The sequence below is a fragment of the Macaca fascicularis genome, chromosome 11 (assembly GCF_037993035.2).
Source record: "Macaca fascicularis isolate 582-1 chromosome 11, T2T-MFA8v1.1".
Taxonomy (NCBI): Eukaryota; Metazoa; Chordata; class Mammalia; order Primates; family Cercopithecidae; genus Macaca; species Macaca fascicularis.
Window position 1 is genome coordinate 18,230,972 of NC_088385.1, and position 19,580 is coordinate 18,250,551.

The 19,580-nt window shown below is 36.5% G+C and overlaps 1 protein-coding gene and 1 pseudogene across 2 annotated transcripts in view; both read left to right on the forward strand.

The window, feature by feature from the left end:
• Nucleotides 1-19,580, forward strand: part of PTPRO (protein tyrosine phosphatase receptor type O) — a 278,715-nt gene that overhangs the window by 112,693 nt on the left and 146,442 nt on the right. The gene's annotated exons all lie outside the window — the stretch shown is intronic.
• Nucleotides 275-4,206, forward strand: LOC135966174 (small ribosomal subunit protein uS5 pseudogene; annotated as a pseudogene).

A 19,580-nucleotide genomic window follows, 5' to 3' on the forward strand; every position in this document is an offset into this window, starting at 1 on the left:
TGGTGCTTGTGCCTGCATCAGGAGACCTACAGGCAGACCTGCCCAACTGGTCCCATCCTTTGTGGGTCCTGCCCCCACAGGGCTGAGCAGGGACCTCAGACCAATGTGTATTCTATGAATCAACCCATTGCCTGGGGCAACAGAGAACTTCCACCTCTAAACACAGATCAAGTACATACCCAGCCACTTTGGCCACAACTGGCTCTTACCTATAAATGTTATCTACAGGCTTGTAGGACAAACTCCAAAGCCCAATATAAAACCTGTTGAAAGAAGCACATACTGCTACAGAAGCAAAACTGAAAGACCCTGCTCAGCATTCTTTACAGTCACACCCCATAGGGAGTAGGGAAGGGAAAGGGAGTAATAGTAATTATATTTGTTATAAGGAAAGAAAGATAAAGGAAAAGTCCTACCTGTATGAAAAAAATACAAAATACAAAAATTAGAAGTGCCAGTGTCTCCAGGTGAGAAGCAACCAGCACAAGAATTCCAGCACCATGAAAAACCTGAATGCAGTGAAACCACAAAAAGATTGAGCTACCTCTCCAGCAATGGTCCCTAGCCAAAATCAAAACTCGGAAATAATAAATAAAAATTCAAAGCATGGATTGCAAGGAAGCCCATTCAGATCCAAGGCAAGGTTGAAAATCAACAAAAAGAAATTTCTAAAGCAACCCAGGAAGTGAACGAAAAGATAAACATCTTTAAAAAAAATCAATCAGAGCTTCTGGAATGAAAAACTCACCTAAGGAATTCCAAAATACAAATGAAACCTTTATCAATTGACTGAACCAAGCAGAAGAAAGAATTTCAGAGATCGAAGACTGTTTTTTTGAACTAACCCAATATGGCAAAAATAAAAAAGAAGAATTTTTTAAATGAGCAGTCCTCATTAAATATGGGGTTATGTAAGATGACTAAATGTACAAATTATTTGCATTCCTGAGAGAGAAGGAAAAAGCAAACAACCTGGAAAATATAGTTGAAAGAATAATTCAAGCAACATGCCCAATCTAGCTAGGAAGATAGATGTCCAGACACAAGACATTCAGAGAATACCTGTGAGATACTACACAAAACAAATATCAAGCCATGTAGATTACAAACCATGTAGTCCCCAGATTGACTGAGGTCAACACTAAAGAAAAAACCTTAAAGACTGCTAGAGGAAAAAGGACAGATCATGGACAAAGGGAACCCCATCAAGCTAATAGAGGACTTGTCAGCAGAAACCTTGCAAGTCAGGAGAGACTGGAGCCTATTTTCAGCATTCTTGAAGAAAAGAAATTCCAACTAATAATTCTATATCTCAACAAACTAAGGTTTATAAGTGAAAGAGAAATAAAATACTTTCCAAACAGGCAAGTCCTAAGGGAATTCATTACCACTAGACCAGCCTTAAGAGAGATCCTTAAGGGAGTTCTAAATATGGAAATGAAAGAAGGATACCAAGACCACAAAAACACACTTAAGTACATAGTCTGCAGACCATGTAAAATAACTACACGATAGAAACTACAAAGCAACCAGCTAACAACTTTATGGTAGGATCAAAACCTCACTTATCAATATTAACTTTAAATGTTAATGGTCTCAATGCACCACTTAGAAGACACAGAGCAGCAAGGTGGATAAAAATACAAGAGTCACTTCTTCTCCAAGAAAACACCAAATGGCGGATGATGCCTGTGCAGTGAGGGGACCAGGAGGCCCCAGGAGCCCTGGGATGGGGAACCGTGGTGGCTTCCGTGGATGTGTCAGCAGTGGCATCTGGGCTGTGGTCACGGCCCTGGACGGGACTGGGACTGAGGCCACGGAGCTCCATGAGGCAAGGCCGAGGATGACTGGATGCCCGTCACTGAACTGGGCCTCCTGGTCAAGGACAAGAAGATCAAGTCCCTGGAGGAGATCTGTCTCTTCTCTCTGCCCATCAAGGAATCTGAGATCATTGACTTTTTCTTGGGGGCCCCTCTCAAGAAGAAGGATTTGAAGATTATGATGGTGCAGAAGCAGACCCACGTCGGCCAGCGCACCAGTTTCAAAGCATTTGTTGCCATTGGGGACGACAATGGCCACGTCGGTCTGGGTGTTAAGTGCTCCAAGGAGATGGCCACTGCCATCTGCAGGGCTATCATCCTGGCCAAGCTCTCCATTGTCCCCATGTGCAGAGGCTACTGGGGTAACAAGATCGGCAAACCCCACACTGTCCCTTGCAAGGTGACAGGCCACTGCAGCTCTCTGCTGGTGCACCTCATCCCCAAGTTCAGGGACACTGGCATCGTCTTGGCCCCTGTGCCCAAGAAGCTGCTCATGATGGCTGGTATTGATGACTGCTACACCTCAGCCAGAGGCTGCACTGCCACCCTGGGCAACTTTGCCAAGGCCACCTTTGATGCCATCTCTAAGACGTACAGCTACCCGACCCCCGACCTCTGGAAGGAGACTGTATTCACCAAGTCTCCCTATCAGGAATTCACTGACCACTTCTTCAAGACCCACACCAGAGTCTCCATGCAGAGGACCCAGGCTCCAGCTGTGGCTACAACATAGGGTTTTTATACAAGAAAAATAAAGTGAATTAAACCTGGAAAAAACAAATACAAGACTCATCAGTCTGCTGTGTTCATGAAACCCATCTTACATGTAAAGACACCCATAGGCTCAAAGTACAGGGTTGGAGAAAGATCGACCATGCAAACAGAGAAGAAATAAAAGCAGGGGTCACAGGCCAGGTGCAGTGGTTCACACCTCTAATCCCAGCACTTTGGGAGACCAAGGCAAGCAGATCGCTTGAGCCCAAGAGTTCAAAACAAGCCTGGACAACATAGGAAGATCCCATCCCTTAAATAAATTTAAAAAAAAGCAGGGGTCGCTATTCTTCTATCTGATAAAACATACTTTAAACAAACAACAGTAAAAAAAGACAAAGAAGGGCATTACATAATGATAAAGGGTTCAATTCGACAAGAAGACTGGACTCTCGTAAATATGTATGCATCAACTTTGGAGCAACCAGATTTATAAGCCTGCTAAAAGACTTAGACAACCACACAATAATGGTAGGGGTCTTCAACCCCCAACTGACAGCATTAGAAGGTCATGAAGGCAGCAAACTAACAAAGAAACTCTGAACTTAAACTCAACACTTGACCAAGTAGACCTAATGAAGGTCTACAAAACACTCAACCCACAAACCACAGAGTATGTATTCTTCTCATTTGCACATGGAACATACTCCAAGATTGACCAATGCTCTACCATAAAGCAAGTCTCAATGAAATAAATATCAGATCAACCATACTCTCAAACCACAATGGGATAAAAACAGAAATCAATACCAAGAAAATCTCTTAAAACAACACAATTACATGGAAATTAAACAACTTGATCCTCAATGACTTTTGGGTAAACAATGAAATCAAGGCAGAAATTTAAAAATTCTTTGAAATAAATGAAAACAGAGACATAACCTACCAAAATCTCTGGGATTCAGCAAAAGCAGTATTAAGAGGAAAGTTTATAGTGCTAAATGCCTACCTCAAAGAGTTAGAAAGATCTCAAATTAACGATCTAACATCACATCTAGAGGAACTAGAAAAACAAGAACAAACTAACCCCAAAGTTCTCAGAAGAAAAGAAATAACTAAAACCAGGGCAGACATTGAGAATAAAATTGAGACCCAAAAAATTCATACAAAGTATCAACAAAACTAAAAGTTGGTTATTTGAAAGGATAAACATCATCAATACACTAGATTAACAAAGAAAAGAAGGGAGAAGATCCAAATAAGCACAATCAGAAATGACAAAGATGACATTACAACTGATCCCACCAAAATACAGAAGGTCCTCAGAGACCGTTATGAACCCCTCTACACACAAAAAGTAGAAAATCTAGAGGAAATGATAAATTCTTGGAAACACACAATTTCCCAAGATTGAATCAGAAGAAATTGAAACATTGAACACACCAATATCAAGTTCTGAAACTGAATCAGTAATAAAATAAAAACTACCAACCAATAAAATCCCCAGACCAGACGGATTTACAGCCAAATTCTACCAGATGTACAAAAAACTTGTACCAATTCTACTGCAGGTGTTTCAAAAAATCAAGAAGGGAATCCCTTCTAACACATTCTAAAAAGCCAGTATCAGGCCAATACCAAAACCTGGCAAAGACACAATGAAAAAAAAAGAAAATTACAGGCCAATATTCCTGATGAACATAGATGCAAAAATCTTCAACAAAATGCTAGCAAACTGAATTCAGAAATACATTAAAAAGCTAAGTCACCATGATCAAGTAGGTGTTGTTCCTGGAATGCAAGGTTGATTCAATGTGCACAAATCAATAAATGTGACTCACCATATCAAAAATTAAAAACAAAAACAATATGATCATCTCAGACACAGGGAAAGCATCTGATAAAATCCAACAACTTTTTGTGATAAAAACCCTCAACAAACTAGGCATCAAAGGAACATACTTCAAAATAATAAGAGCAATCTATGACAAACCCACAATCAGCATCATACTGAATGGGCAAAAATTGGAAGCATTCCCTTTGAGAAATGGAACCAAACAAGGATGCCCAATCTCACCACTCCTATTCAACATAATACTGGAATTGGTAGCCAGAGAAATCAGGCAAGAGAAAGAGATAAAAGGCAACCAAATAGGAAAAGAAGTCAAACTATCTCTTGTCATGGACAATATGATTCTATACATTGACAACCCTAAAGACTCCACCAAAAGCCTCCTGGGACTGACAAACTACTTCAGCGAAGTTTCAGGATACAAAATCAATGTTCAAAATTTAGTAGCATTTTTATACACCAATAACATTCAAGCTGAGGGCCAAAACAGAAATGCAATCCCATTTACAATAGCCACACACACACACACACACACACACACACACACACACAAAATACCTGGAAGTACATCTAAATAAAAGAAGAACTACAAAACACTGCAAAAAGAAATCAGATGACACACACAAACAAAAAAACATTCCATTCTCATAGATTAGAAGAATCAACATCATTAAATTGGCCATACTGCCCAAAGCAATCTATACTTTTAATACTACTCCTATCAAGCTACCAACATCATTTTTCACAGAACTAGGAAAAAAAAAACTATTCTAAAATTTATACAGACCAAAAAAGAGTCCAAATAGTCTAAGCAATCCTAAGCAGAAAGAACAAAGCCAGACGCATCACATTACACAACTTCAAACTACACTTTATGACTACAGTACCAAAACAGCGTGGTATTCTTACAGTAACAGGTACGTAGACAAATGGAACCGAATAGAGAACCCATAAATAAAGTCATCTGACGTGTAGAACACCTAAAGCCATCTGATCTTTGACAAAGCTGACAAAAATAAGCAACGGGGAAATAATTGCCTATTCAGTAATAAATAGTACTGGGATAGCTGTCCAGCCATATGCAGAAGAATGAAACTGGATCCCATATAAAATATACAAAAGTTAACTGAAAATTGATTAAAAATTTAAACATAAGACTTCAAACTACAAGAATTCTAGAAGAAAACCTAGGAAACACCAATCTGGTCATCGGCCTAGGGAAAGTATTAATGACACAATTCTCAAAAGCAATTTTAACAAAAACAAAAAATGACAAGTGGACCTAGTTAAACTAAAGAGCTTCTGCGCACCAAAAGGAACTATCAACAGAGTGAACAGACAACCTAGAGAAAGGGAGAGAATGTTCACAAACTGCGTCTGACAAAGTTCTAATATCTAGAATCCATATGAAACTTAAACAATTGAACAAGCAAAAAACAAATAACCCCATTAAAAATAGGCAAAATACATGAACAGACACATCTCAAAAGAAGACACACAAGAAACATGAAAAGATGCTCATCATCACTAATCATCAGAGAAACGCAAAACAAAACCACAATGAGATAGCATCTCACACCAGTCAGAATGGCTGTGACTAAAACATGAGAAAACAACAGACGTTGGCGAGGCTGTGGAGAAAAGGGAATGCTCCTACACTGTTGGAGGGAATGAAAGTTCAGGCACTATGGAAAGTAGTTTTGCGATTTCTCAAAGAAGTTAAAACAAAAGTGTCATTTGACCCTGCAATCTCATTAATGGGTATATATCCAAGAGAAAACAAATCATTCTACCAAAAAGACACCTGCACTCACATGTTCATCACAGCACTATTTGTGATAACAAAATCAAGGAATCAACCTAAGGGCCTACGAGCAGTTGAATGGATAAAGAAAATATGGCACATATAGACCATGGAATACTATGCAGCCATAGAAGAGAACAAAATTATGTCCTTTGCTGCAACATGGATGCAGCTGAAGGCCATTATCCTAAGCAAATTAACACAGGAACAGAAAACCAAGTCCTGACTATTCTCACTTATAAGTGGCTGATAAACATCCAGTACTTACGGACATAAAGATGGCAACAATAGACAATGGGGACTACTCAAGGGGAGAGGGAGAGAGGAGGGCAAAGATTTAAAAACTAACTGTTAGGTACTGTGATTAATACCTGGGTGATGGGATCATTTGTATCCCAAACCTCAGCATCACACAGTATATCCTGATAACAAACCTGTGTATGTACCCCCAAATCAAAAACAAAAAGAAAAAAAGAAGTTTTAAAGGCAAATCCTCCATTGATATTCTTACTTTGTTACATATAACGCCATAGACAATTTGTTCCCCTGCTCCGCCCAAATTTGTTTGCCGAAACATAATCCCCGATGTGACAATATTTGAAGGTAAAGCCTTCAGGAGGTGATTTGTTCCCTTATAAAAGAGGTCCCAGAGAGATCCCCCTCCCCTTCCACCATGTGACAGCAAAATTATGGCCATCTATAAACCAAGAAACGGATCCTCATCATGCACCAAATCTAATAGTGCCTTGATCTTTGACTTCCTAGCTCCCAGAGCTGTGAAAAATAAATTTCTGTTGTTTATAAGCTATCTAGTCCATGTTTTTTCTATAGCAGGCTGAACAAACTATAATAGATGACTTATAAACAGTTTTCAGACTGGCCTTATTCCACAGACCAGTCTTTGAATAGTAATGACTAAAAAAAATGAGGACTTCTTGTCTCTCAATGGGTTCTATAATTAGAAACCACAATAATGTTTCTAGTACCCAAAAAATGTGATATAAGGCAGTCACTTAAAATGAATATAAACAAAGAATATTTATTGACATGCTAAGTTTTTTCCATACATTAATGGGAAAAAGCATATTAGAAAACAGCAAGATGCCATTTTTATTAAAGAACAACAGCAGGTTGAAAGAGTCAAAGTATAAAGGTGGTTACTTCTGGGTAATGGACTTACAATAATTTTATTTTCCTTTGTTATTAATGTTTTATTAGCGACATATGCTAATTTGTACAGTGGTCATATATTTCTTTTATCTAAATATTAGGACTCATTGAAATGGATTACTATTTTTAAATTGATTATTCAATATTTTTATATTTCAATCTAGGGTGTTACTGAGTCCCTATGTGCTTTTATAAATGGCTGGATAGGCACCTCTGTAAATAAAGTACATAGCCTTAGAGCATGACACAATGTAAGTGCACAGGAAACATTTATTGTAAGAAAATGAAAGGAATGAAGTTCTTTGGTTCTTATTTTTAAAGCATTAAGTGTCAAAAATGTATTGGTTGAGTACCATCAATTTCATGTGGCCTAACCTAATGTTAAGTGGAGTTACAGCTAAGTAAAATGTTCCGTCCCGCTTTGAGTTAACAACCAATCATGTGCTTACACCAAATGGTGGATAATCATTACTTTTATTTTATAAAAATGTAGTTTGGTATCTCCATTTAGAAAAAAATTACTTCATTAAAATGAATCAACTTAAATTGACTTGGGTTTGTTACTCTAAATTTCTGCTTGATTTCATTATTGTAAATTATGTTCAGTAAATTAATCCTTATCTCCCTAGGCCAGGTCTTTGACATATCTGGAACAAAACTCAGCCAAATATTAAAATGGGAGGACAGAAACAGTTCAACTGAAACATATTAGCAAAATCTAAGTTAAATGAATTTATGCTTTTTAGGATGCAGAGCACTCATGAAATTGACATTTGTAAAGCAGCCTTTGTAGCATATTGATTAAAAATATTCAATATATGGATTTTTAAAAATAGTGAATCACTCATTACTCTAATGCCTCGTTAATATAGTGTCAATCTATTCAGAACAATGCATAATAGCAGTGCACTTTCTCAGCATGTTATTCTATTGTTCAATTTGAAAAACAACAACAACAAATAATCCCAAGCCTTTTCCTTAAATTTTGGGGATTTGTTTTCCAAATTATACAGGTTTTGTGGTACTAGAAGTTTAAATTTTACTAATGTAAACTACATTTCTCTAACTAAAGACTCATGGTCAATGTAAAGAAAATTATTATTATAGAAGAAATTGAATCAGAAAAACATCTTTCAAAATCTCCTAGTTCCCTGCCCTATCCACCAAAGAGATGGAAGGCAAAGAGGTCACCACAAGATACTCAGAGCAGCATTTGCTCTAGCAACTAAAATAATGGGAGACTCATTCCATTCTTCCTTATGTACCTGGAAATATAAGTAGGAAAAGATATTTTATTTTATTAATTAAAGTATTTTATTCTAATATTTGCTAGGGACAGGAAGACAGAATAGGGAAGAAGGCAAATATATGATGCCCGATGGATTCTTTTGAATAAAATTCCACAGGGAAAGTTCCTAGTATTGGGAAAAACCATTTTCAACATACAGTGTAAGCAAGTTACTTGGGATGTCATAAGTAAGATAGAAGTCATATGAAAGTCGTAATAGAAGTCCTTTTTTCTTAGGGTAAATAAATATAAGTAGGAAAAGATATTAATTTTATTTTATTAATTAATTAAAACATTTTATTTATATAAAATATTTTATTTTTTATAAAATAAAAGTAGGAAAAGATACCCTCAAAATCCATCTCACTCTGCCAGCAGGGAGTGGTTGAGGAAAAGTCTATCCTCAGTAGGGAAGCCTGGAAAGAGTTGGCCAAGTTGCAATTATGTCAAGAAAGTAACACCTGCAGAGAGCACGCATTACTCATACTTGGGATACTCGTGACACATCATCTAGCCCCGTCCTCCCTGCATGTTAGCACACAGTGAGCACACCCGCTTTCCAGTGACTTCTTGGTATTTTGCTTACTGAAGCTTACATTCAGCATATGAATCATCTAGCCCTCTGCAAAGAGCTGCCTGGAAAGAATAAGGTTTTAGAGAATCAGTCCTACGGATTGATCATTGGTTCTGACCCCACAACTATTATGACAAGTGAAACAGAATAACAACAAATGGCTATGACTTTTTTTCTTTGTGGATGGATTTCATGGGGGGTGGCAGTAGAAAGTATAAATGACATACAAGAAAGAATATTAAGCTCCAAAATTGTGCTTAAATAAAATCTTGAATAAAAAACTGCAGCAGGTTCTTATTGCTCGTTTCCAGCCCATTTGCAGAGAATAAAAAGGCAAAGCAATGTGGGTGAAAAGCAAGGAATTCGCCACCTTAGCTTTGAATACTATTTCATTTATGAGTTTAATTGTTTCCCCACCAGTCTTCACTAATTTCACTTGATCTCCATCAAGAAAGATGGAGAAGGTTTTGATGAGCAAGGCAACACTGACAAAATTAGATGTAGGATTAAAAAAGAAAACCAATCCATAATGTAAGGAATTACTAAATTTAAAGACAACTAATGAATTCCTGGGCAAGCATGATGGATGCGTTCAAACATAGATTCGTGAATTTGCCACAATCCTATGCCTCATAACTATGACTTTTCACCAAAAAGCAAATTTTTAAGAGCCAAATTTGCCATCTATGTTAGTGGGTTACATCTTATAGTCTTTGAACAAAAAGGACAATTATAGGTACATTGAGTTCCTGGTTCTTTGGAAACTGATGGTTTCATTCTGCGCAGATTAATGGTCAAATTCATCAGGTTCATTTCAAAAAAAAAAATCCCCTGTATAAGGGAAATTGTGGATTTCATGTCAGTCTTCTCAGGAAATATTTATTTTATTTTGAAATATAATTCCAGTTGATCTGCCTAGCAGAAACAAGTGAAATTGCTTCTGTTATCATTGAGATAGAGTGATTTCCATTTTCAGATATTCCAAATGGTATTTACTTATGGTAGCTGTAACAATAGAGTAACACATTTACAGGAATATGGTAACAATATAGAACTACTCTGAAACATATGCCGTATATCTCATTTCTTAGCCTATAAGATACTGAAATGCCGAACATTCCATACATGTGTACTTCTCCTACTTACCACATTCCAGGTAACTTTCTTACACTGTATGTTAAAAATGATTTTTTCCTAATACTAGAAACTTTCCCTATGGAATCTTATTCAAAAGAATCCACCTGGCATTATATACTTGTCTTCTTCTCTATTCTATCTTCCTGTTCCTAGCAAAAAAAAAAAAAAAAAAAGGACTGATTGAGAAGGAAGTGCGATAAGGAACAGAAAATAGCATTATCTGCCTGCACTTATAGAAAGGCCTTGCACTGTAACTATTCATCAGACATTTGCTGGATGTTTTCCACAATCACCTCATACCTGTTAGGAGGGCTATTATCCAAAAGCCAAGAGAAAACAAGTGTGCGCAAGGTTGTAGAGAAAAGAGAACCCTTGCACGCTGTTGATGGGAGTGTAAATTGCTACAGCCATAGGGAAAACAGTATGGAGAACTCTCAAAAAATTAAAAATAAAACTACCATATAATCCAGCAATCTTTTATCTGGGCATATGCCCAAAGGAAATGAAACAAGCAACTCCAAGAGATGTCGGCTCTTCCATGTTCATTGTAGCATTATTCACAATAGCCAAGACATAAAAACAATCTCAGTTTCTGTTGATCAAAAAATGGATTAAAATAATTGGGGTACTATGCATATACACAATAGAATATTATTCATCCTTAAGGATGAAGAAAGTTCTATAATGTATAACAACATGGATGAACCCAAAGAACAAGACATTATGCTGAGTGAAATAAGCCAGACACAGAAGGACAAATACTACATGGACTTACTTGTATGTGGAATCTGAAAAAAAAAAAAAAAAGTGAATACATGTAGAATATTGATAAAAGAAAAACTTTGGCAGAATTAAATTTAAAGTTTAATTGAGCAACGAACAATTTGCAAATCAGGCAGCCCCCAGAATCACAGTAGATTCACAGAGACTGCAGCACAGCCACGTAGTGAAAGAAGATTTATAGACAAAAAAAAAAAAAGGAAATGATATACAGAAATCAGCAGTGAGGTACAGAAACAACTGGATTGGTTCCAGGTTGGAATTTGCCTTATTTGAACACAGTTTGAACACTTAGCAGTCTATGAGTGGCTGAAGTATGGCCGCTGGGATTGGCCAAGACGCAGTGATTGCTACAGGTGCATACTCCTAAGCTTGGTTTTCAGTTTTGTCTGACTTTTAAGTTAGGTTACAGTTCATCCACATGGACTCAAATATAGAAATATGGAGTCCTTCTGTGGCCATATTTAGTTTTCTTTAACAGTATAAGGGTGCACACCATGGGCAGGGAAGAGGAAGAAATGAGGAGACATAGGTCAAAAGGAACAAACTTGCAGTTATATAAGATGAACAGGCCAAGAGATCTACTGTACAGTAGGAGGACTATCATTAATAACATTGTATTGCAATACTGAAAATTTACTGAGAGTAGATGCTCTTACTATAGAAATAAAAAATATGGAAAGTGATGGATATGTTAAATTGCTTACCTATAGTAATCATTTCATTGTGGCTATGCATAGCAAAACCTCATGTTATACACCTTACATTTATACAATGAAAATAGTATTGTACCAATGTTAATTTCTTAATTTTGGTGAATGCATCATGGTAATCTAAGATGTTACAGTAGGGCAAATTGAGTAAAGCATATACAGGAATTCTCTGTACTATCTTTGCTACTCTTCTGTAAGTCTAAAATTACTCTAAAATAAAATGGTTCTGTACTTAGTGCTATCTGCCCCTAATAAACTTTCATCACCATTTTCACTGCCCCAGAGGATCTGACTAAGTCACCTCCAAGGCTCCTTTTAATTTTAAATTGATGATTTATGATTCAAGTAAGGATCACTTCCTGTGTGAAACATTCTTTTATATATCCAGCTAAATACAATCTCGTTTTTTCAGTTCCCTTCCCTTTTTCTTGTTATGCTCTATATGTTATACATGTATGTCCATGTCTTATGGCTCCTATTATATTTGCTAGTTCTCTAAGTGACGCTGCATTTTTAACTTGATATTTTCTACAGTCCTATGGCAGTGGCCTGCATTCAGGAAATTCCCTCTGAAATTGAATGAATTACAAAAGCAACATTCCTGCCAATAAAGAGGTTTTGTACTATGAGGTATTTACCAGGTTTTCCTCTCCTGAATATTAGAGACCCTCTACCAGAAGCAGCTTAAGGAAACAACTCTTTCCCAGTCTCTATTCAGATCCTCTCTACCTTCGCTTTCTAGCCCTTCATCCTGTGTTGGCCAAAATGATTTGACAACTTTATAGAAACCTGTCGTTATACCAGGAACACAATTTTAAAGCCTTTCCATCCATAATTGTTTGATTTAATTCTTTTTTTTTTTTTTTTTTTTTTTTTTTTGAGACAGAGTCTCACTCTGTCGCCCAAGCTAGAGTGCAGTGGCCAGATCTCAGCTCACTGCAAGCTCCGCCGCCCGAGTTTATGCCATTCTCCTGCCTCAGCCTCCCGAGTAGCTGGGACTACAGGCGCCCGCCACCTCGCCCGGCTAGTTTTTTGTATTTTTTAGTAGAGACGGGGTTTCACCGTGTTAGCCAGGATGGTCTTGATCTCCTGACCTCGTGATCCGCCCGTCTCGGCCTCCCAAAGTGCTGGGATTACAGGTTTGAGCCACCGCGCCCGGCCTGTTTGATTTAATTCTTAAAGTTCAGGCCAGGCATGGTGGTTCATGCCTGTAATCCCAGCACTTTGGGAGGCCGAGGCAGGCAGATTGTCTGGGCTCAGGATTTCAAGAACTGCCTGGGCAACATGGTGAAACCCCATCTCTACAAAAAGTACAAAAATTAGCTGGGTGTGGTGGTGTGTGCCAATAGTCCCAGCTACTCGGGAGTCTGGGGTGGAAGGATTGCTTGAGCCTGAGAGGTCAAGGCCACAGTGAGCCATGATCACACCACTGCACTCTAGCCTGGGTAACAGAGTTACATGCTGTCTCAAAAATAAATAAATAAATAAACAAACAAACAACCTACCAAGCCAGCACTCCAAGAACTGCTAAAAGGAGCTCTAAATCTTGAAACAAATCCTCAAAATACATCAAAACAAAACCCCCTCAAAGCATAAGTCTCACAGGACCTATAAAACAACAATAAATAAAAAAAGGTATTCAGGCAACAAATAGCACAATGAATAGAATGGTACCTTCCATCTCAATACTAACATTGAATGTAAACGGCATAAATGCTCCATTTAAATGACACAGAATGGCAGAATGGATACGAATTCACCAAGCAAGTATCTGCTGCCTTCAAGAGACTCACCTAACACACAAAGACTCACGTAAACTTAAGGTAAAGGGGTGGAAAAAGATATTCCATGCAAATGGATACAAAAAGCAAGTAGGAGTAGCTATTCCTATATAAGACAAAGCAAACTTTAAAGCAACAGTGTTAAAAAAGATAAAGAGGAACACTATACAATGATAAAAGGCCTTGTTCAACAGGAAAGTATCACAATCCTATATATATATATATGCACCTAATGCTGGAGCTCCCAAATTTATAAAACAATTACTACTAGACCTAAGAAATGAGATAGATAGCAACACAATAATAGTGGAAGACTTCAATATTCCACTGACAGCACTAGACAGGTCATTAAGACAGAAAGTCAAAAAGAAACAATGGATTTCTTTACCCTAGAACAAATGTACTTAACAAATATTTACAGAACATTCTCCCCATCAAACACAGAATATGCATTCTGTTCATCAGCACATGGAACATTCTCCAGGATAGACTGGATGATAGGCCACAAAACAAGTCTCAATCAATTTAAGAAAATTGAAATTATATCAAGCACTCTCTCAGACCACAGTGGAATAAAACTGGAAATCAACTCCAAAAGGAAATTTCAAAACCATGCAAATATATAGAAATTAAATAACATGTTCCTGAATGACCATTGGGTCAACAATGAAATCAAGACACAATTAAAAATTCTTTGAACTGAATGATAATAGTGACATAACCTATCAAAACCTCTAGAATACAGCAAAGGCTGTGCTGACAGAAAACTCCATAGCCTTGAATGCCTACATCGAAAAGTCTGAAAGAGCACAAATAGACAACCTAAGGTCATGCCTCAAGGAACTAGGTAAACAAGAACAAACCAACCTCAAACCTAGCAGAAGAAAAGAAATTAGAGCAGAACTAAGCAAAATTGAAACAAAAAATACACAAAAGATAAATGAAACAAAAAGCTGGTTTTTTGAAAGGATAAATAAAACCGATAGACTGTTAGTGAGATTAACCAACAAAAGAAGAGAGAAGATCCAAATAAGCTCAAATAGAAATGAAAAAGGAGATATCACAACTGACACCACAGAAATACAAAAGATCATGCAAGGCTACTATGAACACCTTTATGTGCATAAATTAGAAAACCTGGAGGAGATGGATAAATTCCTGGAAATATACAACCCTCCTAGCTTAAACCAGGAAGAATTAGAAACCCTGAACAAGCCAAGTAACAAGCAGCGAGATTGAAATGGTACAAAAAATAATTGCCAACAACAGAAGTCCAGTACTAGACGATTCACAGGTGAATTCTATCAGACATTCAAAGAAGAATTTGTACCAATCCTGTTGACACTATTACACAAAATACAGAAAGAGGAAATTCTCCCTAAATCATTCTATGAAGCCAGCATCACCCTAATACTAAAACCAGGAAAGGACATAACAAAAAAAAGAAAATTACAGACCAATATCCCTGATGAATATACATGCAAAAAGTCTTCAACAAAATACTAGCTAACTGAATACAACAGTATATCAAAAAGATGATTCACAATGATCAAGTGGATTTCATACCACCTCACAGAGATACAGGGATAGTTTAACATATACAAGTCAATAAAAGTGATACACCACATAAATGGAATTAAAAACAAAAAAATAAATCTTAAAGTCTAGGATTTCTACCTTTACTACACAGAGTCAATCAACTCTATCTGCTACTTTTTCTAGGTCTAAATCTGTTTCACAATCATTACAACCCAGGAAACATAAGAGGTGCAACACTCTTTTCTGACTCTTTGATAGAACATTTTCATTTGGAAAAAATCTCATTTAATTGTCTGATATGGAAGAGGCTTCATGAATTTTCCAGATCTGAGTGAGAAAAAGAATATTTAAGTCAAGATTACCCATAAAATCTTGAAACACACATTCCTCTTTTTTTCTTGATAGAAGAATAAGATTTCAAATTTTATTTTCAAAAACCCATTATAGAAAATATTTTTTTATTTTATGTATGCCTAACAAGGAGAAAATCTGGACTGGCTAATTTTTGTATTTTTAGTAGAGATGGCATTTCACCATGTTGGCCAGGCTGGTCGCAAACTCCTCACCTCCGGTGATCCGCCCTCCTCAGCTTTGCAAAACTCTGAGATTACAGGTGTGAGCCACCACACCTCCAGCCTGGGTGACAGAGCGAGATTCAGAAAAGAAAGAAGGAAGGAAAGAAAGAAAGAAAGAGAGAGAGAGAGAGAAAGAGAGAGAGAGAAAGAAAGAAGGAAGGAAGGAAGGAAGGAAGGAAGGAAGGAAGGAAGGAAGGAAAGAAAGAAAGAGAGAAAAGAAAGAAAGAAAGAAAGAAAGAAAGAAAGAAAGAAAGAAGAAAAGAAGAAGAGGAAGAGGAAGAAGAAGAAGAGGAAGAGGAAGAAGAAGAGGAAGAGGAAGAGGAGGAGAAGGAAAGGAGGGAGGGAGGGAAGGAAGGAAGGAAGGAAGGAAGGAAGGAAGGAAGGAAGGAAGGAAGGAAGGAAGGAAGGAAGGGTTTTTCCTGATTTTTTTACCAATGTTAAAACATGCCATTGGGACTTTGATAGGAAGTATGCTAAATTTGCAGATTGCACAATAAGAAGTAAGGACATTTGAACAATAATAAGTCTCCTGGTCCATGTACACAGGACACCTTTCCAATCGTTTGTGTCTTTTTCTTTCATTAATGTTTTGTAGTTTTTAGTACAAGTCATTTGCCACTATAATTAAGTTTATTCCTAAGTGTTTTATTCTTTTTAAAGTTATTATAAATGGGATTGTTTCTTAATTTCCTTTTCAGATATTAAAAATGATTCATTGTTAATATTTAGAAACGCAGCTGATTTTGAATGTTGATTTTGTATCCTGTGACTTTACTGAACTTATTTGTTACTTCTAACAGTTTTTTTTTTTTTTTTTTTTTGGTGGAAACTTTAGGGTTTTCTATATATCAGGTAATGTCATCTGCAAACAGGGACAATTTGACTTCCTCCTTTTCAGTTTGAAGGCCTTGTGTTTCTTTTTCTTGCCTAATTGCTCTAAGACTTCCAGAGGAGAAATACCTAACGTAGATGACAGGTTGATGGGTGTAGCAAACCACCATGGCACATGTACACTTACGTAACAAACCTGCACGTTCTGCACACGTACCCCAGAACTTACAGTATAATAAAAAAAGAAGGGTGGTAAAAGTGGGCATCCTTGTCCTGTTCTAGATTTTTAGAGAAAAAACTTTCCATTTTCAGCACTGAGTATAATGTTAACTTTGAGCATTTCATGTATATCCTTTACTATATTGAGTTAATTTCCTTCTATTGCCAACTTGTTGAGAATTTTTATCATAAAAGGGTGTTGAATTTTATCAAGTGTTTTTTTCTGCATTTATTGAGATGATGGTGTGGTTTTTACCCTTTATTCTATTAACGTGGTATACCACATTAGTTGATTTTCATATGTTGACTCACCCTTGCATCCCAGGGATAAATCTCACTTGGTCATGGTGTCTGATCTTTTTAATATGCTGTTGTATTTAGTTGGCTAGCATTTTGATGAGGATTTTTGCATCTATGTTTATCAGGGTTATTGGCCTGTAGTTTGTTTTCCTTACAGTGTCTTTGTTTGGCATTGGTATCAGAGCCAAAGTATTTTACTTGGTATTTTATTGTTTGGCCTCATAAGATGAGTTTGAAAGTATTCTGCTTCCTAGATTCTTTGGAAGAAATTGAGAAGGATTGATGTTAGTTCTTTAAATGTTTGGTAGGAGTCACTGCTGGATTTTTCTTTGTAGAGAAGTATTTGATTACTGATTCAATATCCTTACTAGTTATAGGTCTTTTCCGATTTTCTATTGCTCAATAATTCAGTCTTGGTAGGTTGTATGTTCCTAAAAATATAGCCATGTTTTCTAGGTTATCCAGTGTACTGATATATCATTGTTCATAGTAGCCTCATGATTCTTTTTATTTCTAAGGTATCAATTACAATGTCTCTGCTTCTGTTTTCATTTATTTGAATTCTCTCTTTTTTCCTCAGTTATACTATGGGGAAAAGTTACACTAATATCTTGTTAATCTTATCTTTTAAACAAACTAATTCTTTTATTAATTTTAAAATTATTTTTCTATTTCATATTTCATTTGGTTCTGTTCTAATCTTTATTATCTTCTTCCTTCTGCTTATTTTGGGCTTAATGTATTCTTTTTCTGGTTCTTTGGGGTGTAAAATTAGGTTGTTTACTTAAAATAATCTTCTCCCACGCTGATGCGTCCTTCCATTTCTCCTGCTCTTGGACATCAGACTCCAGGTTCCTCAGCCTTTGGACTCTTGGACTTGCATCAGTGGTTTGCTTGGGGCTCTTGGGCCTTTGGCCCCAGACTGAAGGTTGCACTGTTGGCTTCCCTGCTTTTGAGACTTTTGGCTTCAGACTGAGCCACTACTGACTTCTTTTTCCCCAGTTCACAGACAGCCTACTGTGGGACTTTGCCTTTTGATCATGTGAGCTAATTCTCCCTGATAAACTCCCTTTCATATATACACATATCCTATTAGTTCTGTCCCTCTAGAGAACCATGAATAATACAGCATATAAATGGAACTTGAGGTTTTTAAAACCCATTTAGCTATTTCTAAGTCTTCATGGAGAGTTTAATCCATTTGATCATTGCTAAGGGAGGATTTACTATTGCCTTGTTGTTAATTGTTTTCTGTCTGACCTGCAATTCTTTTATCTCTCTTTTATCTCTGGTTGTCTTCCTTTGTATTTTTTTAAATTTTTTATATTGATATTTTATATCGCAATTTTATATTGATATTTTATGTAGGTATTATCTTTGTGGTTACCATACGTTTACATAACACAGCTTTTATTATGTTGTCTATTTTAAGCTGATAACAACTTATTTTCAATCATATACAAAAATCCCCACCCTCACATACTTTGTTATATTATTGATGTCACAATTCACACGTTTTTATATTATGTATCTTTTAAAATATTTGTATACATGTAGTTACTTCAGTACTTTTTTGGCTTTTAACTTTTATCCTGAAAGTAAAAGTAATTTATATACCACCATTACAGTATTACAGTGTTCCGTATTTGTCTATGTATTTATCTTCACCAAAAATTTTTGTACTTCCCTTTGCTTTTGTTCTGTCATTTCACATCATTTTGTTTCAACTTAAAGAACTCCCTTAAGCATTTCTTGTAAAGCAGCTCTAATAGTGATGAACTTCCTCAGCTTGTGTTTCTTTGGGAAAGTCTTTATCTCTCTTCATTTTTGAATGATGGTGTTGGCCATATATAGTATTCTTAGTTGACAGATATTTTTCTTTCAGCACTTTGAATATATCATCCTGCTCTCTACTGACATGCAAGGTTTCTGCTGAGAAATCTGCTGACAGCCTTATGCAGATTCCCTGTACGTGATAAGTCATTTTATTCTTGTTGCTTTCAAAATTCTATTTATCTTTGGTTTTTGGACAATTTGATTATAATGCATCTCAGTGTGGATGTCTTTGGATTTATCTCATTTGGAGCTCTTAGACTTCCTTTTTAATCCAGATTTGGGTAATTTCCAACCATTATTTCTTTGAATAAGATCTCTTTCCATTTCTATCTCTCTTCTTCTTGTGAAATTCCCATAATGCATATATAGGCCATTTGATGGTGCCCTGTAAGTCCCTTAAGTGAGCTTTTATCACTCTTTTTCATTTTCATTTTTTTTGGTAGTCTTTTTTAATGTTTTCTATCTCTTTGTTGAAATTCTCACTTTGTTCATGCATGTTCTATTGACCTCATTGAGCATATTTCTGATGGTTATTTTGAATTCTCCATCAGAGACATAATATATCTACATTGCAATAAGTTTGATTTCTGGAGATTAATCTTGTACTTTGTTTTGGACATATTTACCTGCTGGTTTTTCCCTTGGTTCTT